Source organism: Myxine glutinosa, chromosome 1, assembly GCF_964187855.1.
Source record: "Myxine glutinosa chromosome 1, kmMyxGlut1.1, whole genome shotgun sequence".
NCBI lineage: Eukaryota > Metazoa > Chordata > Myxini > Myxiniformes > Myxinidae > Myxine > Myxine glutinosa.
The window spans coordinates 443,374,547-443,400,582 of NC_136261.1; the positions used below are offsets into that span (position 1 = coordinate 443,374,547).

The 26,036-nt window shown below is 48.7% G+C and overlaps 1 protein-coding gene across 12 annotated transcripts in view; it reads right to left on the bottom strand.

Annotated features, from left to right (window-relative positions):
- The window catches only part of LOC137418593 (E3 ubiquitin/ISG15 ligase TRIM25-like), an 85,256-nt gene extending 60,380 nt beyond the window's left edge, over positions 1-24,876 (bottom strand). For 2 of the 12 annotated variants that reach the window (XM_078770804.1, XM_078770809.1), the window contains exons 1-2: positions 24,718-24,871; positions 23,924-24,083 (exon numbers count right to left, since the gene is read on the bottom strand). The gene's annotated coding sequence lies outside the window, so the exon portion shown is untranslated. Of the gene's footprint in view, positions 1-23,730; positions 23,816-23,923; positions 24,084-24,717 lie in introns of all 12 variants that reach the window. The other 10 variants (XM_078770811.1, XM_078770808.1, XM_078770802.1 and 7 more) reach the window with 9 other exon arrangements.
- Between the last annotated feature and the right edge of the window lie 1,160 nt (positions 24,877-26,036).

The following is a 26,036-nucleotide window of genomic DNA, read 5'->3' on the forward strand; positions in this document are numbered from 1 at the left end:
ATGGTTGATGCATGTTGCAATATGGTTGCTGCATGTTGCAATATGGTTGATGCATGTTGCAATATGGTTGATGCATGTTGCAATATGGTTGCTGCATGTTGTAATATGGTTGTTGCATGTTGTAATATGGTTGCTGCATGTTGTAATATGGTTGCTGCATGTTGTACTATGGTTGCTGCATGTTGTACTATGGTTGCTGCATGTTGTAATATGGTTGCTGCATGTTGTAATATGGTTGCTGCATGTTGTAATATGGTTGCTGCATGTTGTAATATGGTTGCTGCATGTTGTAATATGGTTGCTGCATGTTGTAATATGGTTGCTGCATGTTGCAATATGGTTGTTGCATGTTGTAATATGGTTGCTGCATGTTGTAATATGGTTACTGTATGTTGTAATATGGTTGTTGTATGTTGTAATATGGTTGCTGTATGTTGTGATATTGTTATTGTATGTTGTAATACAGTTACTGTATGTTGAATTATGGTTGTTGTATGTTTTAATATTGTTATTGTATGTTGTAATATGGTTACTGTATGCTGTAATATTGTTATTGCATGTTGTAATATGGTTCCTGCATGTTGTAATATGGTTGCTGCATGTTGTAATATGGTTCCTGCATGTTGTAATATGGTTGCTGCATGTTGTAATATGGTTGCTGCATGTTGTAATATGGTTGCTGCATGTTGTAATATGGTTGCTGCATGTTGTAATATGGTTGTTGCATGTTGTAATATGGTTGCTGCATGTTGTAATATGGTTACTCTATGTTGTAATATGGTTGTTGTATGTTGTAATATAGTTGCTGTATGTTGTGATATTGTTATTGTATGTTGTAATACGGTTACTGTATGTTGAATTATGGTTGTTGTATGTTTTAATATTGTTATTGTATGTTGTAATATGGTTTCTGTATGTTGTAATAAGGTTGTTGTATGTTGTAATATGGTTGATGCATCTTGTAATATGGTTGTTGCATGTTGTAATATGGTTGCTGCATGTTGTAATATGGTTGCTGCATGTTGTAATATGGTTGCTGCATGTTGTAATATGGTTGCTGCATGTTGTAATATGGTTGTTGCATGTTGTAATATGGTTGCTGCATGTTGTAATATGGTTGCTGCATGTTGTACTATGGTTGCTGCATGTTGTACTATGGTTGCTGCATGTTGTACTATGGTTGCTGCATGTTGTACTATGGTTGCTGCATGTTGTACTATGGTTGCTGCATGTTGTACTATGGTTGCTGCATGTTGTACTATGGTTGCTGCATGTTGTACTATGGTTGCTGCATGTTGTACTATGGTTGCTGCATGTTGTACTATGGTTGCTGCATGTTGTACTATGGTTGCTGCATGTTGTACTATGGTTGCTGCATGTTGTACTATGGTTGCTGCATGTTGTACTATGGTTGCTGCATGTTGTACTATGGTTGCTGCATGTTGTACTATGGTTGCTGCATGTTGTACTATGGTTGCTGCATGTTGTAATATGGTTGCTGCATGTTATAATATGGTTGCTGCATGTTGTACTATGGTTGCTGAATGTTGTAATATGGTTGCTGCATGTTGTAATATGGTTGCTGCATGTTGTAATATGGTTGCTGCATGTTGTAATATGGTTGCTGCATGTTGTAATATGGTTGCTGCATGTTGTAATATGGTTGCTGCATGTTGTAATATGGTTGCTGCATGTTGTAATATGGTTGCTGCATGTTGTAATATGGTTGCTGCATGTTGTAATATGGTTGCTGCATGTTGTAATATGGTTGCTGCATGTTGTACTATGGTTGCTGCATGTTGTACTATGGTTGCTGCATGTTGTACTATGGTTGCTGCATGTTGTACTATGGTTGCTGCATGTTGTACTATGGTTGCTGCATGTTGTACTATGGTTGCTGCATGTTGTACTATGGTTGCTGCATGTTGTACTATGGTTGCTGCATGTTGTACTATGGTTGCTGCATGTTGTACTATGGTTGCTGCATGTTGTACTATGGTTGCTGCATGTTGTACTATGGTTGCTGCATGTTGTACTATGGTTGCTGCATGTTGTACTATGGTTGCTGCATGTTGTACTATGGTTGCTGCATGTTGTACTATGGTTGCTGCATGTTGTACTATGGTTGCTGCATGTTGTACTATGGTTGCTGCATGTTGTACTATGGTTGCTGCATGTTGTACTATGGTTGCTGCATGTTGTACTATGGTTGCTGCATGTTGTACTATGGTTGCTGCATGTTGTACTATGGTTGCTGCATGTTGTACTATGGTTGCTGCATGTTGTACTATGGTTGCTGCATGTTGTACTATGGTTGCTGCATGTTGTACTATGGTTGCTGCATGTTGTACTATGGTTGCTGCATGTTGTACTATGGTTGCTGCATGTTGTAATATGGTTGCTGCATGTTGTAATATGGTTGCTGCATGTTGTAATATGGTTGCTGCATGTTGTAATATGGTTGCTGCATGTTGTCATATGGTTGCTGCATGTTGTAATATGGTTGCTGCATGTTGTAATATGGTTGCTGCATGTTGTAATATGGTTGCTGCATGTTGTAATATGGTTGCTGCATGTTGTAATATGGTTGCTGCATGTTGTAATATGGTTGCTGCATGTTGTAATATGGTTGCTGCATGTTGTAATATGGTTGCTGCATGTTGTAATATGGTTGCTGCATGGTGTAATATGGTTGCTGCATGTTGTAATATGGTTGCTGCATGTTGTAATATGGCTGCTGCATGTTGTAATATGGTTGCTGCATGTTGTAATATGGTTGCTGCATGTTGTAATATGGTTGCTGCATGTTGTAATATGGTTGCTGCATGTTGTAATATGGTTGCTGCATGTTGTAATATGGTTGCTGCATGTTGTAATATGGTTGCTGCATGTTGTAATATGGTTGCTGCATGTTGTAATATGGTTGTTGCATGTTGTAATATGGTTGTTGCATGTTGTAATATGGTTGCTGCATGTTGTAATATGGTTGCTGCATGTTGTAATATGGTTGCTGCATGTTGTAATATGGTTGCTGCATGTTGTAATATGGTTGCTGCATGTTGTAATATGGTTGCTACATGTTGTAATATGGTTGCTGCATGTTGTAATATGGTTGCTGCATGTTGTAATATGGTTGCTGCATGTTGTAATATGGTTGCTGCATGTTGTAATATGGTTGCTGCATGTTGTAATATGGTTGCTGCATGTTGTAATATGGTTGCTGCATGTTGTAATATGGTTGCTGCATGTTGTAATATGGTTGCTGCATGTTGTAATATGGTTGCTGCATGTTGTAATATGGTTGCTGCATGTTGTAATATGGTTGCTGCATGTTGTAATATGGTTGTTGCATGTTGTAATATGGTTGTTGTATGTTGTAATATGGTTGTTGTATGTTGTATTATGGTTGTTGTATGTTGTAATATAGTTGTGGTATGTTGTAATATGGTTGATACATGTTGCAATATGGTTGCTGCACATTGTAATATGGTTGTTGTATGTAGTAATCGTGTTGCTGCATGTTCTAATGTGTTCGTTGTATGTTGTAATATAGTTGTTGTATGTTGTGATATAGTTGCTGTATGTTGTAATATGGCTGTTGTATGTTGTAATATGGTTGCTGTAATATGTTTGTGCCCTAGTCATGCTGTTAACAAGTTTTAATTAAAACAAAAGCCGCGTCGATGTTACACAATGCCTAGATGCAGCTGTGCCTATAACGTCGATGTTATAGGCACAGGACATTCCTATTGATTCGATTACTTGATGTTATTTTTCCATGCCATGACCATGCCATGACCATGCCGCGATTTAAAAAATATATATCTCGGCAATTTCCCGTGTGTAGCGACACGTGAACGAAGCTATGCTCCTCTCTCCACATTATTGTGACGACGTATAAATTAAATATTTCATCGTGACGATTGTTATCAAATGGACGAATTTTTATTATATCTCGGCATTTTCCCGTCTGTTATTTCAGGCGGTGTATGACTGACCATGCCGCGATTTAAAAAATATATATCTCAATGGACTTGAAGTTACAGGCCTTTGAGAATTCATTTCGTTCTACAAAGGGCAACTTTCATCGGATTTTCTTCCCGTTTTTTTTCAACCGAGTCTAAAACTATGTTAGCGACTGTGAAAAATGAAATGATATATCGAATTTGATTTGAAATAAAACTGTGAGAGCAAGACACCACGGGCCTACAAAACAGGCCTCAAAGCTATGCGAGTTAATAAAATGGTGGATATTTGTTTATATGAAGCCTCTCCCAGAATGGGTGGAGCTATGGTTCCCAGAATGGGTGGAGCTATGGTTCCCAGAATGGGTGGAGCTTTGAGGTTTTGTCTTCTCTGCAAGAAGAAGAACAAGAACAAGAACAACAGCAGAGGGCACTCTATGAGCAGCGTCTGCGACGCGGCTAAAAAACATCAGGTGGGTTGATTCAGCCCGTCATCCTTCTGATGTCGGCAAAATAAGAACCAGGTTAGTCTAAACAGGGGGCACTGCAGCAGCGGCACAGCCAGCACATCTTAGCATACACCAACCATCCACTCCCAGCAATGATGCAAACAAACATCCGCCTTTGGCTGCTTATGGATTATAATAACAATGTGTATGTCGTTGGCTGCTGCCTCCACAGTTGAAACATGGTTGGGTTTCAAGAGGTGCAACGGAGACCTGGCAGTGTCCACCTCCGTGTGTGCATGTGCAAGTTTGTATGTGTGTCTGGATGAGTTAGATGGCTTTACCCTCCTGTTGGTGGGGGTTAGGGGGTTGGTATGCCCAATATCACCTTACCCTCCTGTTGTTGGGGGTTAGGGGGTTGGTATGCCCAAGATCACCTTACCCTCCTGTTGGTGGGGGTTAGGGGGGTTGGTATGCCCAAGATCACCTTACCCTCCTGTTGGTGGGGGTTAGGGGGTTGGTATGCCCAAGATCACCTTACCCTCCTGTTGGTGGGGGTTAGGGGGTTGGTATGCCGAAGATCACCTTACGCTCCTGTTGGTGGGGGTGAGGGGGTTGGTATGCCCAATATCACCTTATCCTCCTGTTGGTGGGGGTTAGGGGGTTGGTATGCCCAAGATCACCTTACCCTCTTGTTGGTGGGGGTGAGGGGGTTGGTATGCCCAAGATCACCTTATCCTCCTGTTGGTGGGGGTTTGGGGGTTGGTGTGCCCAAGATCACCTTACTCTCTTGTTGGTGGGGGTTTGGGGGGTTGGTATGCCCAAGATCACCTTACCCTTTTGTTGGTGGGGGTGAGGGGGTTGTTATGCCCAATATCACCTTATCCTCCTGTTGGTGGGGGTTTGGGGGTTGGTATGCCCAAGATCACCTTACCCTCCTGTTGGTGGGGGTTAGAGGGTTGGTATGCCCAAGATCACCTTACCCTCCTGTTGGTGGGGGTTAGAGGGTTGGTATGCCCAAGATCACCTTACCTTACTGTTGGTGGGGGTTAGGGGGTTGGTATGCCCAATATCACCTTATCCTCCTGTTGGTGGGGGTGAGGGGGTTGGTATGCCCAATATCACCTTAACCTCCTGTTGATGGGGGTGAGAGGGTTGGTATGCCCAATATCACCTTATCCTCCTGTTGATGGGGGTTAGGGGGTTGGTATGACCAATATCACCTTATCCTCCTGTTGGTGGGGGTGAGGGGGTTGGTATGCCCAATATCACCTTACCCTCCTGTTGGTGGGGGTTAGGGGGTTGGTATGCCCAATATCACCTTATCCTCCTGTTGGTGGGGGTTAGGGGGTTGGTATGCCCAATATCACCTTATCCTCCTGTTGGTGGGGGTGAGGGGGTTGGTATGCCCAATATCACCTTATCCTCCTGTTGGTGGGGGTTATGGGGTTGGTATGCCCAATATCACCTTATCCTCCTGTTGGTGGGGGTGAGGGGGTTGGTATGCCCAATATCACCTTATCCTCCTGTTGTTGGGGGTGAGGGGGTTGGTATGCCCAATATATCACCTTATCCTCCTGTTGGTGGGGGTTTGGGGATTGGTATGCCCAATATCACCTTATCCTCCTGTTGGTGGGGGTGAGGGGGTTGGTATGCCCAAGATCACCTTACCCTCCTGTTGGTGGGGGTTAGAGGGTTGGTATGCCCAATATCACCTTATCCTCCTGTTGATGGGGGTTAGGGAGTTGGTATGCCCAATATCACCTTGTCCTCCTGTTGGTGGGGGTGAGGGGGTTGGTATGCCCAATATCACCTTATCCTCCTGTTGGTGGGGGTGAGGGGGTTGGTATGCCCAAGACTACCTTACCCTCCTGTTGGTGGGGGTTAGGGGGTTGGTATGCCCAAGATCACCTTACCCTCCTGTTGGTGGGGTTAGAGGGTTGGTATGCCCAAGATCACCTTACCCTCCTGTTGATGGGGGTTAGAGGGTTGGTATGCCCAAGATCACCTTATCCTCCTGTTGGTGGGGGTGAGGGGGTTGGTATGCCCAAGACCACCTTACCCTCCTGTTGGTGGGGGTTAGGGGGTTGGTATGCCCAAGATCACCTTACCCTCCTGTTGGTGGGGGTTAGAGGGTTGGTATGCCCAAGATCACCTTACCCTCCTGTTGGTGGGGGTGAGGGGGTTGGTATGCCCAATATCACCTTACCCTCCTGTTGGTGGGGGTGAGAGGGTTGGTATGCCCAATATCACCTTATCCTCCTGTTGATGGGGGTTAGGGGGTTGGTATGCCCAATATCACCTTACCCTCCTGTTGGTGGGGGTTAGGGGGTTGGTATGCCCAATATCACCTTATCCTCCTGTTGGTGGGGGTGAGGGGGTTGGTATGCCCAATATCACCTTACCCTCCTGTTGGTGGGGGTTAGGGGGTTGGTATGCCCAATATCACCTTATCCTCCTGTTGGTGGGGGTTAGGGGGTTGGTATGCCCAATATCACCTTATCCTCCTGTTGGTGGGGGTGAGGGGGTTGGTATGCCCAATATCACCTTACCCTCCTGTTGGTGGGGGAGAGAGGGTTGATATGCCCAATATCACCTTATCCTCCTGTTGGTGGGGGTTAGGGGGTTGGTATGCCCAATATCACCTTATCCTCCTGTTGGTGGGGGTGAGGGGATTGGTATGCCCAATATCACCTTATCCTCCTGTTGGTGGGGGTTCGGGGGTTGGTATGCCCAAGATCACCTTACCCTCCTGTTGGTGGGGGTTAGTGGGTTGGTATGCCCAATATCACCTTATCCTCCTGTTGGTGGGGGTGAGGGGGTTGGTATGCCCAATATCACCTTATCCTCCTGTTGGTGGGGGTGAGGGGGTTGGTATGCCCAATATCACCTTACCCTATTGTTGGTGGGGGTGAGAGGGTTGGTATGCCCAATATCACCTTATCCTTCTGTTGGTGGGGGTTAGGGGGTTGGTATGCCCAATATCACCTTATCCTCCTGTTGGTGGGGGTGAGGGGGTTGGTATGCCCAATATCACCTTATCCTCCTGTTGATGGGGGTTAGAGGGTTGGTATGCCCAAGATCACATAACCCTCCTGTTGATGGGGGTTTGGGTTTGGTATGCCCAATATCACCTTATCCTCCTGTTGATGGGGGTTTGGGGGTTGGTATGCCCAAGATCACCTTATCCTCCTGTTGATGGGGGTTTGGGGGTTGGTATGCCCAATATCACCTTATCCTCCTGTAGATGGGGGTTTGGGGGTTGGTATGCCCAAGATCACCTTATCCTCCTGTTGGTGGGGGTTTGGGGGTTGTATGCCCAATATCACCTTATCCTCCAGTTGGTGGGGGTGAGGGGGTTGGTATGCCCAATATCACCTTATCCTCCTGTTGGTGGGGGTGAGGGGGTTGGTATGCCCAATATCACCTTATCCTCCTGTTGATGGGGGTTAGGGGGTTGGTATGCCCAAGATCACAAAGCCCTCCTGTTGGTGGGGGTTTGGGGGTTGGTATGCCCAAGATCACCTTATCCTCCTGTTGGTGGGGGTTAGGGGGTTGGTATGCCCAAGATCACCTTATCCTCCTGTTGATGGGGGTTTGGGGGTTGGTATGCCCAAGATCACCTTATCCTCCTGTTGGTGGGGGTTTGGGGGATGGTATGCCCAAGATCACCTTACCCTCTTGTTGATGGGGGTTTGGGGGATGGTATGCCCAAGATCACCTTATCCTCCTGTTGGTGGGGGTTTGGGGGATGGTATGCCCAAGATCACCTTATCCTCCTGTTGATGGGGGTTTGGGGGTTGGTATGCCCAAGATCACCTTATCCTCCTGTTGGTGGGGGTTTGGGGGATGGTATGCCCAATATCACCTTATCCTCCTGTTGATGGGGGTTTGGGGGTTGGTATGCCCAAGATCACCTTATCCTCCTGTTGATGGGGGTTTGGGGGTTGGTATGCCCAAGATCACCTTATCCTCCTGTTGGTGGGGGTTTGGGGGATGGTATGCACAAGATCACCTTACCCTCTTGTTGATGGGGGTTTGGGGGATGGTATGCCCAAGATCACCTTATCCTCCTGTTGGTGGGGGTTTGGGGGATGGTATGCCCAAGATCACCTTACCCTCTTGTTGATGGGGGTTTGGGGGATGGTATGCCCAATATCACCTTATCCTCCTGTTGGTGGGGGTTAGGGGGTTGGTATGCCCAAGATCACCTTACCTTCCTGTTGGTGGGGGTTTGGGGGATGGTATGCCCAAGATCACCTTTCCCTCCTGTTGATGGGGGTTTGGGGGATGGTATGCCCAAGATCACCTTACCCTCTTGTTGATGGGGGTTTGGGGGATGGTATGCCCAAGATCACCTTATCCTACTTTTGGTGGGGGTTAGGGGGTTGGTATGCCCAAGATCACCTTATCCTCTTGTTGATGGGGGTTTGGGGGTTGGTATGCCCAAGATCACCTTATCCTCCTGTTGGTGGGGGTTTGGGGGATGGTATGCCCAAGATCACCTTACCCTCTTGTTGATGGGGGTTTGGGGGATGGTATGCCCAAGATCACCTTATCCTCCTGTTGGTGGGGGTTAGGGGGTTGGTATGCCCAAGATCACCTTATCCTCCTGTTGGTGGGGGTTTGGGGGATGGTATGCCCAAGATCACCTTACCCTCTTGTTGATGGGGGTTTGGGGGAGGGTATGCCCAATATCACCTTATCCTCCTGTTGATGGGGGTTTGGGGGATGGTATGCCAAAGATCACCTTACCCTCTTGTTGATGGGGGTTTGGGGGATGGTATGCCCAAGATCACCTTATCCTCCTGTTGGTGGGGGTTTGGGGGTTGGTATGCCCAATGTCACCTTATCCTCCTGTTGGTGGGGGTTAGGGGGATGGTATGCCCAAGATCACCTTACGCTCCTGTTGGTGGGGGTTGGGGGGTTGGTATGCCCAAGATCACCTTATCCTCCTGTTGGTGGGGGTTTGGGGGATGGTATGCCCAAGATCACCTTACCCTCTTGTTGATGGGGGTTTGGGGGATGGTATGCCCAAGATCACCTTATCCTCCTGTTGGTGGGGGTTTGGGGGTTAGTATGCCCAATATCACCTTATCCTCCTGTTGATGGGGGTTTGGGGGTTGGTATGCCCAAGATCACCTTATCCTCCTGTTCATGGGGGTTTGGGGGTTGGTATGCCCAATATCACCTTTTCCTCCTGTTGATGGGGGTTTGGGGGATGGTATGCCCAAGAATCACCTTACCCTCCTGTTGATGCGGGTTAGGGGGTTGGTATGCCCAAGATCACCTTACCCTCCTGTTGGTGGGGGTTAGTATGCCCAAGAACACCTTACCCTCCTGTTGGTCGGGGTTAGGGGGTTGGTATGCCCAAGATCACCTTACCCTCCTGTTGGTGGGGGTTAGGGGGTTGGTATGCCCAAGATCACCTTACCCTCCTGTTGGTGGGGGTTTGGGGGGATGGTATGCCCAAGATCACCTTATCCTCCTGTTGGTGGGGGTTTGGGGGTTAGTATGCCCAATATCACCTTATCCTCCTGTTGATGGGGGTTTGGGGGTTGGTATGCCCAAGATCACCTTATCCTCCTGTTCATGGGGGTTTGGGGGTTGGTATGCCCAATATCACCTTTTCCTCCTGTTGATGGGGGTTTGGGGGATGGTATGCCCAAGAATCACCTTACCCTCCTGTTGGTGCGGGTTAGGGGGTTGGTATGCCCAAGATCACCTTACCCTCTTGTTGGTGGGGGTTAAGGGGTTGGTATGCCCAAGATCACCTTACCCTCCTGTTGGTGGGGGTTAGGGGGTTGGTATGCCCAAGATCACCTTACCCTCCTGTTGGTGGGGGATAGGGGGTTGGTATGCCCAAGATCACCTTACCCTCCTGTTGGTGGGGGTTAGGGGGTTGGTATGCCCAAGATCACCTTACCCTCCTGTTGGTGGGAGATAAGGGGTTGGTATGCCCAAGATCACATAACCCTCCTGTTGGGTGGGTTTTAAGGGGATGGTATGGCCAAGATCACCTTGCCCTCCTGTTGGTGGGTGTTAGGGGGTTGGTATGCCCAAGATCACCTTACCCTCCTGTTGGTGGGGGTTAGGGGGATGGTATGCCAAAGATCACCTTACCCTCTTGTTGATGGGGGTTTGGGGGATGGTATGCCCAAGATCACCTTATCCTCCTGTTGGTGGGGGTTTGGGGGTTAGTATGCCCAATATCACCTTATCCTCCTGTTGATGGGGGTTTGGGGGTTGGTATGCCCAAGATCACCTTATCCTCCTGTTCATGGGGGTTTGGGGGTTGGTATGCCCAATATCACCTTATCCTCCTGTTGATGGGGGTTTGGGGGATGGTATGCCCAAGATCACCTTACCCTCTTGTTGATGGGGGTTTGGGGGTTGGTATGCCCAATATCACCTTATCCTCCTGTTGATGGGGGTTTGGGGGTTGGTATGCCCAATATCACCTTATCCTCCTGTTGATGGGGGTTTGGGGGATGGTATGCCCAAGATCACCTTATCCTCCTGTTGGTGGGGGTTTGGGGGTTGGTATGCCCAATATCACCTTATCCTCCTGTTGTTGGGGGTTTGGGGGTTGGTATGCCCAATATCACCTTATCCTCCTGTTGATGGGGGTTTGGGGGATAGTATGCCCAAGATCACCTTACCCTCTTGTTGGTGAGGGTTAGGGGGTTGGTATGCCCAATATCACCTTATCCTCCTGTTGATGGGGGTTTGGGGGTTGGTATGCCCAAGATCACCTTACCCTCCTGTTGGTGGCGGTGAGGGGGTTGGTCTGCCCAAGATCACCTTACCCTCCTGTTGGTGGGGGTGAGGGGGTTGGTATGCCCAAGATCGCCTTACCCTCCTGTTGGTGGGGGTTAGGGGTAGGTATGCCCAAGATCACCTTACCCTCCTGTTGGTGGGGGTGAGGGGGTTGGTATGCCCAAGATCACCTTACCCTCCTGTTGGTGGGGGCTAGGGGGTTGGTATGCCCAAGATCACCTTACCCTCCTGTTGGTGGGGGTGAGGGGGTTGGTATGCCCAAGATCACCTTACCCTCCTGTTGGTGGGGGCTAGGGGGTTGGTATGCCCAAGATCACCTTACCCTCCTGTTGGTGGGGGTTTGGGGGTTGGTATGCCCAAGATCACCTTACCCTCCTGTTGGTGGGGGTGAGGGGGTTGGTATGCCCAAGATCACCTTACCCTCCTGTTGGTGGGGGTTAGGGGGTTGGTATGCCCAATATCACCTTATCCTCCTGTTGGTGGGGGTGAGGGGGTTGGTATGCCCAATATCACCTTATCCTCCTGTTGATGGGGGTTAGGGGGTTGGTATGCCCAAGATCACAAAGCCCTCCTGTTGGTGGGGGTTTGGGGGTTGGTATGCCCAAGATCACCTTATCCTCCTGTTGGTGGGGGTTAGGGGGTTGGTATGCCCAAGATCACCTTATCCTCCTGTTGATGGGGGTTTGGGGGTTGGTATGCCCAAGATCACCTTATCCTCCTGTTGGTGGGGGTTTGGGGGATGGTATGCCCAAGATCACCTTACCCTCTTGTTGATGGGGGTTTGGGGGATGGTATGCCCAAGATCACCTTATCCTCCTGTTGGTGGGGGTTTGGGGGATGGTATGCCCAAGATCACCTTATCCTCCTGTTGATGGGGGTTTGGGGGTTGGTATGCCCAAGATCACCTTATCCTCCTGTTGGTGGGGGTTTGGGGGATGGTATGCCCAATATCACCTTATCCTCCTGTTGATGGGGGTTTGGGGGTTGGTATGCCCAAGATCACCTTATCCTCCTGTTGATGGGGGTTTGGGGGTTGGTATGCCCAAGATCACCTTATCCTCCTGTTGGTGGGGGTTTGGGGGATGGTATGCACAAGATCACCTTACCCTCTTGTTGATGGGGGTTTGGGGGATGGTATGCCCAAGATCACCTTATCCTCCTGTTGGTGGGGGTTTGGGGGATGGTATGCCCAAGATCACCTTACCCTCTTGTTGATGGGGGTTTGGGGGATGGTATGCCCAATATCACCTTATCCTCCTGTTGGTGGGGGTTAGGGGGTTGGTATGCCCAAGATCACCTTACCTTCCTGTTGGTGGGGGTTTGGGGGATGGTATGCCCAAGATCACCTTTCCCTCCTGTTGATGGGGGTTTGGGGGATGGTATGCCCAAGATCACCTTACCCTCTTGTTGATGGGGGTTTGGGGGATGGTATGCCCAAGATCACCTTATCCTACTTTTGGTGGGGGTTAGGGGGTTGGTATGCCCAAGATCACCTTATCCTCTTGTTGATGGGGGTTTGGGGGTTGGTATGCCCAAGATCACCTTATCCTCCTGTTGGTGGGGGTTTGGGGGATGGTATGCCCAAGATCACCTTACCCTCTTGTTGATGGGGGTTTGGGGGATGGTATGCCCAAGATCACCTTATCCTCCTGTTGGTGGGGGTTAGGGGGTTGGTATGCCCAAGATCACCTTATCCTCCTGTTGGTGGGGGTTTGGGGGATGGTATGCCCAAGATCACCTTACCCTCTTGTTGATGGGGGTTTGGGGGAGGGTATGCCCAATATCACCTTATCCTCCTGTTGATGGGGGTTTGGGGGATGGTATGCCAAAGATCACCTTACCCTCTTGTTGATGGGGGTTTGGGGGATGGTATGCCCAAGATCACCTTATCCTCCTGTTGGTGGGGGTTTGGGGGTTGGTATGCCCAATGTCACCTTATCCTCCTGTTGGTGGGGGTTAGGGGGATGGTATGCCCAAGATCACCTTACGCTCCTGTTGGTGGGGGTTGGGGGGTTGGTATGCCCAAGATCACCTTATCCTCCTGTTGGTGGGGGTTTGGGGGATGGTATGCCCAAGATCACCTTACCCTCTTGTTGATGGGGGTTTGGGGGATGGTATGCCCAAGATCACCTTATCCTCCTGTTGGTGGGGGTTTGGGGGTTAGTATGCCCAATATCACCTTATCCTCCTGTTGATGGGGGTTTGGGGGTTGGTATGCCCAAGATCACCTTATCCTCCTGTTCATGGGGGTTTGGGGGTTGGTATGCCCAATATCACCTTTTCCTCCTGTTGATGGGGGTTTGGGGGATGGTATGCCCAAGAATCACCTTACCCTCCTGTTGATGCGGGTTAGGGGGTTGGTATGCCCAAGATCACCTTACCCTCCTGTTGGTGGGGGTTAGTATGCCCAAGAACACCTTACCCTCCTGTTGGTCGGGGTTAGGGGGTTGGTATGCCCAAGATCACCTTACCCTCCTGTTGGTGGGGGTTAGGGGGTTGGTATGCCCAAGATCACCTTACCCTCCTGTTGGTGGGGGTTTGGGGGGATGGTATGCCCAAGATCACCTTATCCTCCTGTTGGTGGGGGTTTGGGGGTTAGTATGCCCAATATCACCTTATCCTCCTGTTGATGGGGGTTTGGGGGTTGGTATGCCCAAGATCACCTTATCCTCCTGTTCATGGGGGTTTGGGGGTTGGTATGCCCAATATCACCTTTTCCTCCTGTTGATGGGGGTTTGGGGGATGGTATGCCCAAGAATCACCTTACCCTCCTGTTGGTGCGGGTTAGGGGGTTGGTATGCCCAAGATCACCTTACCCTCTTGTTGGTGGGGGTTAAGGGGTTGGTATGCCCAAGATCACCTTACCCTCCTGTTGGTGGGGGTTAGGGGGTTGGTATGCCCAAGATCACCTTACCCTCCTGTTGGTGGGGGATAGGGGGTTGGTATGCCCAAGATCACCTTACCCTCCTGTTGGTGGGGGTTAGGGGGTTGGTATGCCCAAGATCACCTTACCCTCCTGTTGGTGGGAGATAAGGGGTTGGTATGCCCAAGATCACATAACCCTCCTGTTGGGTGGGTTTTAAGGGGATGGTATGGCCAAGATCACCTTGCCCTCCTGTTGGTGGGTGTTAGGGGGTTGGTATGCCCAAGATCACCTTACCCTCCTGTTGGTGGGGGTTAGGGGGATGGTATGCCAAAGATCACCTTACCCTCTTGTTGATGGGGGTTTGGGGGATGGTATGCCCAAGATCACCTTATCCTCCTGTTGGTGGGGGTTTGGGGGTTAGTATGCCCAATATCACCTTATCCTCCTGTTGATGGGGGTTTGGGGGTTGGTATGCCCAAGATCACCTTATCCTCCTGTTCATGGGGGTTTGGGGGTTGGTATGCCCAATATCACCTTATCCTCCTGTTGATGGGGGTTTGGGGGATGGTATGCCCAAGATCACCTTACCCTCTTGTTGATGGGGGTTTGGGGGTTGGTATGCCCAATATCACCTTATCCTCCTGTTGATGGGGGTTTGGGGGTTGGTATGCCCAATATCACCTTATCCTCCTGTTGATGGGGGTTTGGGGGATGGTATGCCCAAGATCACCTTATCCTCCTGTTGGTGGGGGTTTGGGGGTTGGTATGCCCAATATCACCTTATCCTCCTGTTGTTGGGGGTTTGGGGGTTGGTATGCCCAATATCACCTTATCCTCCTGTTGATGGGGGTTTGGGGGATAGTATGCCCAAGATCACCTTACCCTCTTGTTGGTGAGGGTTAGGGGGTTGGTATGCCCAATATCACCTTATCCTCCTGTTGATGGGGGTTTGGGGGTTGGTATGCCCAAGATCACCTTACCCTCCTGTTGGTGGCGGTGAGGGGGTTGGTCTGCCCAAGATCACCTTACCCTCCTGTTGGTGGGGGTGAGGGGGTTGGTATGCCCAAGATCGCCTTACCCTCCTGTTGGTGGGGGTTAGGGGTAGGTATGCCCAAGATCACCTTACCCTCCTGTTGGTGGGGGTGAGGGGGTTGGTATGCCCAAGATCACCTTACCCTCCTGTTGGTGGGGGCTAGGGGGTTGGTATGCCCAAGATCACCTTACCCTCCTGTTGGTGGGGGTGAGGGGGTTGGTATGCCCAAGATCACCTTACCCTCCTGTTGGTGGGGGCTAGGGGGTTGGTATGCCCAAGATCACCTTACCCTCCTGTTGGTGGGGGTTTGGGGGTTGGTATGCCCAAGATCACCTTACCCTCCTGTTGGTGGGGGTGAGGGGGTTGGTATGCCCAAGATCACCTTACCCTCCTGTTGGTGGGGGTTAGGGGGTTGGTATGCCCAAGATCACCTTAACCTCTTGTTGGTGGGGGTGAGGGGGTTGGTATGCCCAAGAACACCTTACCCTCCTGTTGGTGGGGGTTAAGGGGTTGGTAAGCCCAAGATCACATAACCCTCCTGTTGGGTGGGGTTTAAGGGGTTGGTATGCCCAAGATCACCTTCCCCTCCTGTTAGTGGGGGTTAGGGGATTGGTATGCCCAAGAACACCTTACCCTCCTGTTGGTGGGGGTTAGGGGGTTGGTATGCCCAAGAACACCTTACCCTCCTGTTGGTGGGGGTTAGTATGCCCAAGAACACCTTACCCTCCTGTTGGTCGGGGTTAGGGGGTTGGTATGCCCAAGATCACCTTACCCTCCTGTTGGTGGGGGTTAGGGGGTTGGTATGCCCAAGATCACCTTACCCTCCTGTTGGTGGGGGTTAAGGGGTTGGTATGCCCAAGATCACCTTACCCTCCTGTTGGTGGGGGTTAGGGGGTTGGTATGCCCAAGATCACCTTACCCTCCTGTTGGTGGGGGTTAGGGGGTTGGTATGCCCAAGATCACCTTACCCTCCTGTTGGTGGGGGTTAGGGGGTTGGTATGCCCAAGATCACCTTACCCTCCTGTTGGTGGGGGATAGGGGGTTGGTATGCCCAAGATCACCTTACCCTCCTGTTGGTGGGGGTTAGGGGGTTGGTATGCCCAAGATCACCTTACCCTCCTGTTGGTGGGAGATAAGGGGTTGGTATGCCCAAGATCACATAACCCTCCTGTTGGGTGGGTTTTAAGGGGATGGTATGGCCAAGATCACCTTGCCCTCCTGTTGGTGGGTGTTAGGGGGTTGGTATGCCCAAGATCACCTTACCCTCCTGTTGGTGGGGGTTAGGGGGATGGTATGCCAAAGATCACCTTACCCTCTTGTTGATGGGGGTTTGGGGGATGGTATGCCCAAGATCACCTTATCCTCCTGTTGGTGGGGGTTTGGGGGTTAGTATGCCCAATATCACCTTATCCTCCTGTTGATGGGGGTTTGGGGGTTGGTATGCCCAAGATCACCTTATCCTCCTGTTCATGGGGGTTTGGGGGTTGGTATGCCCAATATCACCTTATCCTCCTGTTGATGGGGGTTTGGGGGATGGTATGCCCAAGATCACCTTACCCTCTTGTTGATGGGGGTTTGGGGGTTGGTATGCCCAATATCACCTTATCCTCCTGTTGATGGGGGTTTGGGGGTTGGTATGCCCAATATCACCTTATCCTCCTGTTGATGGGGGTTTGGGGGATGGTATGCCCAAGATCACCTTATCCTCCTGTTGGTGGGGGTTTGGGGGTTGGTATGCCCAATATCACCTTATCCTCCTGTTGTTGGGGGTTTGGGGGTTGGTATGCCCAATATCACCTTATCCTCCTGTTGATGGGGGTTTGGGGGATAGTATGCCCAAGATCACCTTACCCTCTTGTTGGTGAGGGTTAGGGGGTTGGTATGCCCAATATCACCTTATCCTCCTGTTGATGGGGGTTTGGGGGTTGGTATGCCCAAGATCACCTTACCCTCCTGTTGGTGGCGGTGAGGGGGTTGGTCTGCCCAAGATCACCTTACCCTCCTGTTGGTGGGGGTGAGGGGGTTGGTATGCCCAAGATCGCCTTACCCTCCTGTTGGTGGGGGTTAGGGGTAGGTATGCCCAAGATCACCTTACCCTCCTGTTGGTGGGGGTGAGGGGGTTGGTATGCCCAAGATCACCTTACCCTCCTGTTGGTGGGGGCTAGGGGGTTGGTATGCCCAAGATCACCTTACCCTCCTGTTGGTGGGGGTGAGGGGGTTGGTATGCCCAAGATCACCTTACCCTCCTGTTGGTGGGGGCTAGGGGGTTGGTATGCCCAAGATCACCTTACCCTCCTGTTGGTGGGGGTTTGGGGGTTGGTATGCCCAAGATCACCTTACCCTCCTGTTGGTGGGGGTGAGGGGGTTGGTATGCCCAAGATCACCTTACCCTCCTGTTGGTGGGGGTTAGGGGGTTGGTATGCCCAAGATCACCTTAACCTCTTGTTGGTGGGGGTGAGGGGGTTGGTATGCCCAAGAACACCTTACCCTCCTGTTGGTGGGGGTTAAGGGGTTGGTAAGCCCAAGATCACATAACCCTCCTGTTGGGTGGGGTTTAAGGGGTTGGTATGCCCAAGATCACCTTCCCCTCCTGTTAGTGGGGGTTAGGGGATTGGTATGCCCAAGAACACCTTACCCTCCTGTTGGTGGGGGTTAGGGGGTTGGTATGCCCAAGAACACCTTACCCTCCTGTTGGTGGGGGTTAGTATGCCCAAGAACACCTTACCCTCCTGTTGGTCGGGGTTAGGGGGTTGGTATGCCCAAGATCACCTTACCCTCCTGTTGGTGGGGGTTAGGGGGTTGGTATGCCCAAGATCACCTTACCCTCCTGTTGGTGGGGGTTAAGGGGTTGGTATGCCCAAGATCACCTTACCCTCCTGTTGGTGGGGGTTAGGGGGTTGGTATGCCCAAGATTACCTTACCCTCCTGCTTGTGGGGGTTAGGGGGTTGGTATGCCCAAGATCACCTTACCCTCCTGTTGGTGGGGGTTAGGGGGTTGGTATGCCCAAGATCACCTTACCCTCCTGTTGGTGGGGGTTAGGGGGTTGGTATGCCCAAGATCACCTTACCCTCCTGTTGGTGGGGGTTAGGGGTTGCTATGCCCAAGATCACCTTACCCTCCTGTTGGTGGGGGTTTGGTGGTTGGTATGCCCAAGATCACCTTGCCCTCCTGTTGGTGGGGGTTAGGGGGTTGGTATGCCCAAGTTCACCCTACCCTTCTGTTCAAGGAGGCATGTTGAAGCTTCAATGTTCTCATTCCAATATGGAATGTTTTGCCAAGTTTCTCCTCTCACCACTAATCCTCCCCAGGTAAAGTCTCATTTATTGAACTGTATTAATTATTGTAAATTATTCATTGGATGTAATCGATAACTTTGTATCCATGGTAATCCCGTGTGTTGTGTTGAGTTTGGTAAATCCATCATTTGACGGGATTTTCCCCGAGTATAAACATTCAGTGTATTAAATGAAATGACAAACTGGACAAGAAGATCATCAGAAGAACTGGGAGCCCGCACCGGGAGCCCAGGGGGTCAGCCTAGCTGGAAAGTTAACCAATTTTCATGTATATAGCAATGGTCCATGTGCATATCCATGTCAGGAAAATGTACGTCTGCCGGGCACATTCTGGTGGGTGTGGTCAGAAGGGCCATTAGAAAGGGACCCAAAAATTGAGCGAGATCAGCTCTGTGAGTTACCCTGATGAAACCTAATGGAAAATGTTTGGCATAGTCCCAAATATCATGTATGACCACTGCCAGACATTTTCAGTGGTGGGGTGTGCCTGCCAGATTACATAACCGGGAGCCCAAAATTGAGCTACATCAGCTCGTGAGTTAACCCGGTGAAACCTACTGGAAAACGTTCGGTATAGTCCCAGATATCATGCATGACCACTGCCAGACATTTTCAGTGGTGCGGTGTGCCTGCCAGATTACATAACCGGAAGCTCAAAATTGAGCGAGATCAGCTCGTGATTTAACCCGGTAAAACTTACTGGAAAATGTTTGACATAGTCCCAAGTGTCAGGAATGACCACTGCCAGACTTTTTCAGTGGTGGGTGTGCCCGCCAGACACTCCTAAATGCCCCCACACCAAAAATTGAGCAAGATCAGCTCGTGAGTTAACCCGGTAAAACGTACTGGAAAATGTTTGACATAGTCCCAAGTACCAGGAATGGTCACTGCCAGACTTTTTCAGTGGTGGGTGTGCCCGCCAGACACTCCCGAATACCCCCACACCAAAAATTGAGCTAGATCAGCTCGTGAGTTAACCCGGTAAAACTTACTGGAAAATGTTTGACATAGTCCCAAGTGTCAGGAATGACCACTGCCAGACTTTTTCAGTGGTGGGTGTGCCCGCCAGACACTCCCGAATACCCCCACCCCAAAAATTGAGCGAGATCAGCTCGTGAGTTATCCCGGTAAAACTTACTGGAAAATGTTTGACATAGTCCCAAGTGTCAGGAATGATCACTACCAGACTTTTTCAGCAGTGGGTGTGCCCGCCAGACACTCCCTAATACCCCCAACCCAAAAATTGAGCTAGATCAGCTCGTAAGTTAACCCGGTAAAACTTACTGGAAAATGTTTGACAGTCTCAATTACCAGGAATGGTCACTGCCAGACATTTTCAGTGGTGGGGTGTGTCCGCCAGACACCCCCGAATGCCCCCACACCCAAAATTGAGCGAGTTCAGCTCGTGAGTTACACTGATGAAACCTCCTGGAAAATGTTCAGCATAACTGCATAACTCCGTGAATCATGAATTTTCAGTGATGGAGTGTGCCTGCCAGACACCCCAAAATGCCTGCCCTCCATTGAGCCAGACAGAATTCTGAGAAAAAGCCCAATGTATCTCTTGATTCTGTGGCATTGTAATTTACTCACAATTATCAATATAGCATGTATTTGACCAAGCCTGAACCGAGACAACATTAAGGTGCCAGGCGTGTTACTTTAGATGTATTACGTTTTGTGACACTTTTACCGGTATATGTGTCAGTTTTAAAATAGGAATCAAGTCGTCAAGTTCTCTTTGCACTGCAACCCAACTTATTTTATTGAGGATCAGAGTCATCAACACATCCAAGAAGATATTCGACGCAGTCTGAGGTAAGTTTTGTTACTTAAATTGCTCCCCATAGATATCATGCTGCCACATATTATCTCATTAATCAAGCTTTAAAACTTAAAGATTTAAGAGAAGTCTCTCCTTTGTAACTATACTCAAAATCAGTGTGTTTATGGTGGTGCAAAGCGGTACATGTACATTTACATCCCTTTGAATCCATCAGGTACGGGTATGTTATCAGAATAGCGCCGAGGCCTAATCACAAACTGCATAGGAGTCACCTAACCCTCACCCTCCTGCTGATGCTGTCCATCCATCATATGGAGGGCCACTTGTCCATTAATTAGGCCTACCTTATCGACTGATATAGATATTTCAATGAACCTTATGCAGCCAAGGTTACTCACACTATATACTACAAGTGGAGCCTATATGCTTAGGTCTACGGTCATTAATTTCAAAGCGAAACAATGAATGTATACTCTTTTCTTGATTGAGGGAAATGAAGGCATATATTTTTTGTGTCTGACTGGACCATTATGATAATTCTTGTACATGTTAATGAACCATTTCCCTCAAGGTAAGCTCATGCCCATACTACGATAAATGTCAATTTTGATTCCTCTCAATTAATATTTAATATTACTGTAGTCATTTCTTTTTATAATGGGTGTTAGCAAAAGCGTGGCTCTGGGGATTTTTTAATACAATGCATTATTCTATTCTTCCAGCTTTGGAATATCGACGTCAGCCAGGAGGATGACTGCAGAAGAGCAAGGTTCGGAAGAATCACCCAGGAGGATGGATCCAGAAGAAACATGTGTGACTTCAGAAGAGCAATGTTTGGGAGAGTCAGCCCAAGGATCAAATCGTTCATCCACTATTGTCAATCAAGAGGTAAGGGTAATGAAACTTAATTTGCACATTCTAAAGCACTGAGAAGATACCACTCACCAAGCCGCCAGAGAAATCTCCTCTCAAAATGTCTACTGAGTTAGCATTATTTTGTAACCAAGGACAGAGGTGAAATTCGGAATTCCCATAACCAAATGTCAAACGTCATTATGCCTCAGCCACAAATTTATGTTTTCTGGTTGTCCGTCCGTCCGAGTCTCGTTATCGCGATGTCTTAAGAACCGTTGAAAGGATTTTCGTCAAACTTTTTACATGTATGCACTTGGAAGAAGAGGCAACATGATTAGATTTGGGGTTATTAGATCAAAGGTTACAGGTCAATTTATTTGCACAGAATATCGATTCCAACATTATGCGGTTGCCTAGCTGACAGTTATATCCACATGTGATCATATGGTCCCTGGACCATTTAATTTTTACTCCACATTAACGGACCCTATTTTCATTCCAGAACAATGACGCTGAGGGTGTTTCAAGCTGCTATATCTGTCACAAGTGCACAGAAGAGGATGGCAAGCTGATAAAGTTCAGCGACAGGACACGGAAAACAGTAAAGAATGCTGCTGCCTTGCATAAAAATTTGAAATCTGACATACTTTGAGGTCACACACAAGATTTTGGTAAGCATTGATCACGAATCTACTGTCAGCTATCACCCTTCCTGTCATAAGCATTACACAGCAGTGAAGCATCCGAAAGAACCCCTGCCACCTGATGATGAACTACCCGCCCAAAAGGCTTCGATCCGAACAAGACGCTGCAGTGTCCTTCCCAAGTCTGATCAGCAGGGCCTGTTGAAAGGGACTTGTATTTTCTGTGGCAAAAGCCATATGTACGGACAAAGCAAGACTCAAGATGTCAATGAAGCATGATACAACAAACTGATGCAAATGACTGGCAAAGTTGATCAGGTAATTAAGGCACGAGAAACTGAGAATATGATCATCATTATAAAATTAGAATACCTTACAACATCTCTAATCATGCCTTTCATCGACATTCAGGAGAATCCATTAGCAAACATCAAACGGATCGACTGTGCGCTGCTGCCACCTTCTCGTCGGACCCTTGACATGAAGATTCTACGAACGCAGCATGTAACAGCATTGTGGACACATGCCGTGACAGCATCTCCTGGGGACGGTTTGTCACCAACCGATTATGGATGGTCTGTGACTGACAACATCCTGAAGACAACCTGGTTTGAAGGGCCAGCCATACCAGACAGTTTGTTTGTGAATGGCAGTAACAACGCAGAGGACACGGAGGTCGAAGGTGACAGCGAGTCGGAGTTGGAAGTAGAAAATATTGATGGATTATTGAGCGATTCAGATGGCGAAGCATGGAGTGAAGACTCAGAATCAGAGGAGGAAGATGGGGATTACTGATAGGAGACCAGCTCTACAGAATTTGAATTTGTTTGAATGAATGGCTGACATCTGCTTGTGGTCATTCATGTGGGCTATGCAGTACCATGTTATGCTGAACATTTTCAGTCACTTTCATCAGGATTGGTAACTCATGAGCTCAGATCTAGTTCTGTATTTTGGAGTTGGGGAGGGGGTTCCAGGTGTCTGGCAGGCATACTCCACCACAGAAAATGTCAAGTGGTCATTCATTCTTATTTTTTCTTTCGTTGCCTCATTTGAAGGACTTTATTGTTTCATCATATGTAATCACATTACAAAACATAAATGTGCAGACAAATGTAAATAAAATTCTGTAGTGTAGCATGTCAAACAATCTTTCTACCTGGCTTCTGTCATTTCTTTCGTTTGGTTTACTGTTCAAAAAAAAATCAGTTCAGATTTCAACTCGTGCAAAAGAGCTCTGGCATGTGTTTTAGTACCACAGCTCATCTTTGTGTTTTAGTACCACAGCCCATCGTTGTTGCCAATGAATAAATACATCAGGTTCTATCTGCTTTTTTCTCTCTACAATCAATGAGTAGAAGTGTTTTGTTTTCATGTTTAAATCATTGATAGCATCTACTGCAGTTGACATTTCTATAAATTGTTTCCCTGATTAATCCCTACCTGTTTCATAAAGTACGCAATTTATCCAACCATAATCTCGGAATTTTACGAACTTAAAGGGAAATAAATGTTTCGGCAATGTATTACATTTAACAGATAACGTCAGCGTCTTTACAACACCCACGACAAATGACGTGTTACACCTTAGAAATCCCTTCTTTTCCCATGACTTGAAATAAAACATCTGATTTTCAAAAGTTATGATGCTGTTATTCCATTGTATTTTATTCTCAATGTTATTCTCATCAGGTTAAATCACAAGCTGATCTCGCTCAATTTTGGGGTTCCGGTTATCTAATCTGGCAGGCACACCCCACCACAGAAAATGTCTGGCAGTGGCCATTCATACCCCGGACTACACCGAACATTTTCCACTAGGTTTCATCAGGTTAACTCACAGAGCTGATCTAGCTCCATTTTGAGGTCCCTTTCTAATGGCCCTTTTGACCACACCCACCATAATGTGCCTGGCAGACGTCCATTTCCTTATATGGACATGCACATGGACCATTACTATATACATGAAAAATGGTTAACTTTCCAGCTAGGCTGACCCCCCTGGGCTCCCGGTATAATTCGGAATAATCATTCAGGGTATTAAATGAAATGACAAACTGGATAAGAAGATCATCAGAAGGTGCACTCGATCATCACAAACACAGGTAGCACAACAGAGCGCCAGGTGTCCCATGACAATGTGCTTGTGTCGACAAAAACAGAAACAGAGATTATAATGAGATTTCATGAGTGAAACATCTGATCCATCACTCAATGGGAGTTTTAGTAAAACTAAGTTCGAAAGGTTCACCTGGTATCATCACTTCCGGTTCCAGTCTCTGAGCAGTGGACGTGCGATTTTCACCTCTGCCAACTTCCTCAAAGATAAGTCTTTCCCGGTCGTTTTTGTTGTTTGCTTTGGTGTATAACTAGTATAACTAGCATAACTAGTCCCACTCCTCCCTCCAGGTCTGCAAAACAGGCGTTCACCACCATCTCTTATCATCCAAAATATCCCCATCCAAAACCTTGATCTTTTCTACCCCCGTTAACCTACCCCAATCCCACCTCCGTCAAATTCCCTGTTTTCTTTCCTGAAATACCTGTAGCGTCCATCTTGTTTATCCCATGTACCCCGCCCCAGCGCTCTTTATCTCCCGATATCCCTGTTTTCCACTGTTGTTCTCTCACCTACATCCCTCTCACCCCCTCTCGCTCCCTTTATTTTATGTTCCATATGTTAGCTCTTACATGAGACTCGCCTTGGTATAAAATAAAATCGTCCGTGTCCCACAACCGGCGTCTCCACCATGTTTCGTCCGTATCCGTCCACAACTTTTTCAGACATCTTGTTCACAAATAGATGAAGAGACATGAAAACAAAACCTCCATCGACCTTCGGTGGTGAAACCAATGAACCTGGAACTCTGTGGTTCCTCTGAGGCCCTAAAACTGACGTCATCCTGCCGAACCACACGGATCTTCCCGATTGCACTCTCCACACACTCCTTCATTAGCAGAGTGAAACAAACACGATCATTGTACAACATTTCTCATTAATAACTTGATAACTCCTTAACCCGGGTACGAGTACGGACACGTTACCTCTCCTGCTGATGAAGTTTCAAACCGCGTAAGCACTTCCGCGAACTGAACTCATAGGGGTGGAGCCTCGTTCAGTGACGTCATGAACAACGTGATGACGCAGCCGCGTAGAACGAGGGCGTGTACTCCCGCACATTCGAGTCTCACAGCAGGTCACGTGGTTATTTGGAACGTCATCAACTCGATTTTCATCTTGTTTTTCACCTGAAGTTTATTTTCTTGTGAATGAATAACCGAATGAGGCAACATTCCGCGGGAGTTTAAACCCTTTCATGTATTGATAACGTTTATTTTAAACCCGTTATCTCTGATTATCCCGTTTAATAAACAAACTTGTTCTCATCTCGTTATCATTTATCAAAACAAACATCATTCCCGAATCCAGATCCACGGATTTCTCCGATCGATGTTCGAGTTCAGAAAGTTCAATCGGAGCCTGAACCGAACTCATTCGGGAGAACGATCTTCAACATGTGTTTCAGGTTCAACCCTGGACGGCTGGGTTCGAATGCCGACCCAGGTATAAACTGCCGTCCAGGTGTTTCGCAGGCAGGTGATTCATCAAGGTGTTCATCTTCGTCCCTCGGATGGACGTAAAGTCGGACGTCCTATGTGCTAGCATTAGTTGGTGAACGTTAAAGATCCCACGGTGTCATTCACGAGTAGGCAAGTTATCGCCGGCATTCTGAACAAATTACACATTCCTACTGAAACCCACGAGCAGTGGCGTAGTGAAGGGGATGGGAGGAGGAGGAGGAGGAGGATGAGGTGAAGGAGGGGCAGGAGGAGGAGGAGGAGGAGGGGGAGGAGGAGGGGAAGGAGGAGGAGGATGAGGTGCAGGAGGAGGAGGAGGGCGAAGGAGGAGAAGGAGGCGCAGGAGGAGGAGGAGGGGGAGGCAGTGGAGGAGGAGGGGAGGGGAGGAGAAGGAGAAGGAGGGGCAGGAGGAGGAGGGCGGAGGAGGAGGAGGGGAGGCGGAGCAGGTGGGGATGAGGAGGAGAGGGGAGGAGGAGTAGGAGGAGAAGGAGGAGGAGGAGAGGAGGAGGGGAGGAGGAGGGGAGGGGAGGAGAAGGAGAAGGAGGGGCAGGAGGAGGAGGGGAGGGGAGGAGAAGGAGAAGGAGGGGCAGGAGGAGGAGGGCGGAGGAGGAGGAGGGGAGGCGGAGGAGGTGGGGATGAGGAGGAAAGGGGAGGAGGGGGGGAGGAGGAGTAGGAGGGGAAAGTAGGGGAGGAGGAGGAGAGGGGAGGGGGAGGAGGGGATGTGGGGCCAAATTACTCCTCAAAAAACCGTTTCCATGCTCCATTTGTTTGTATTGTTTATAAAT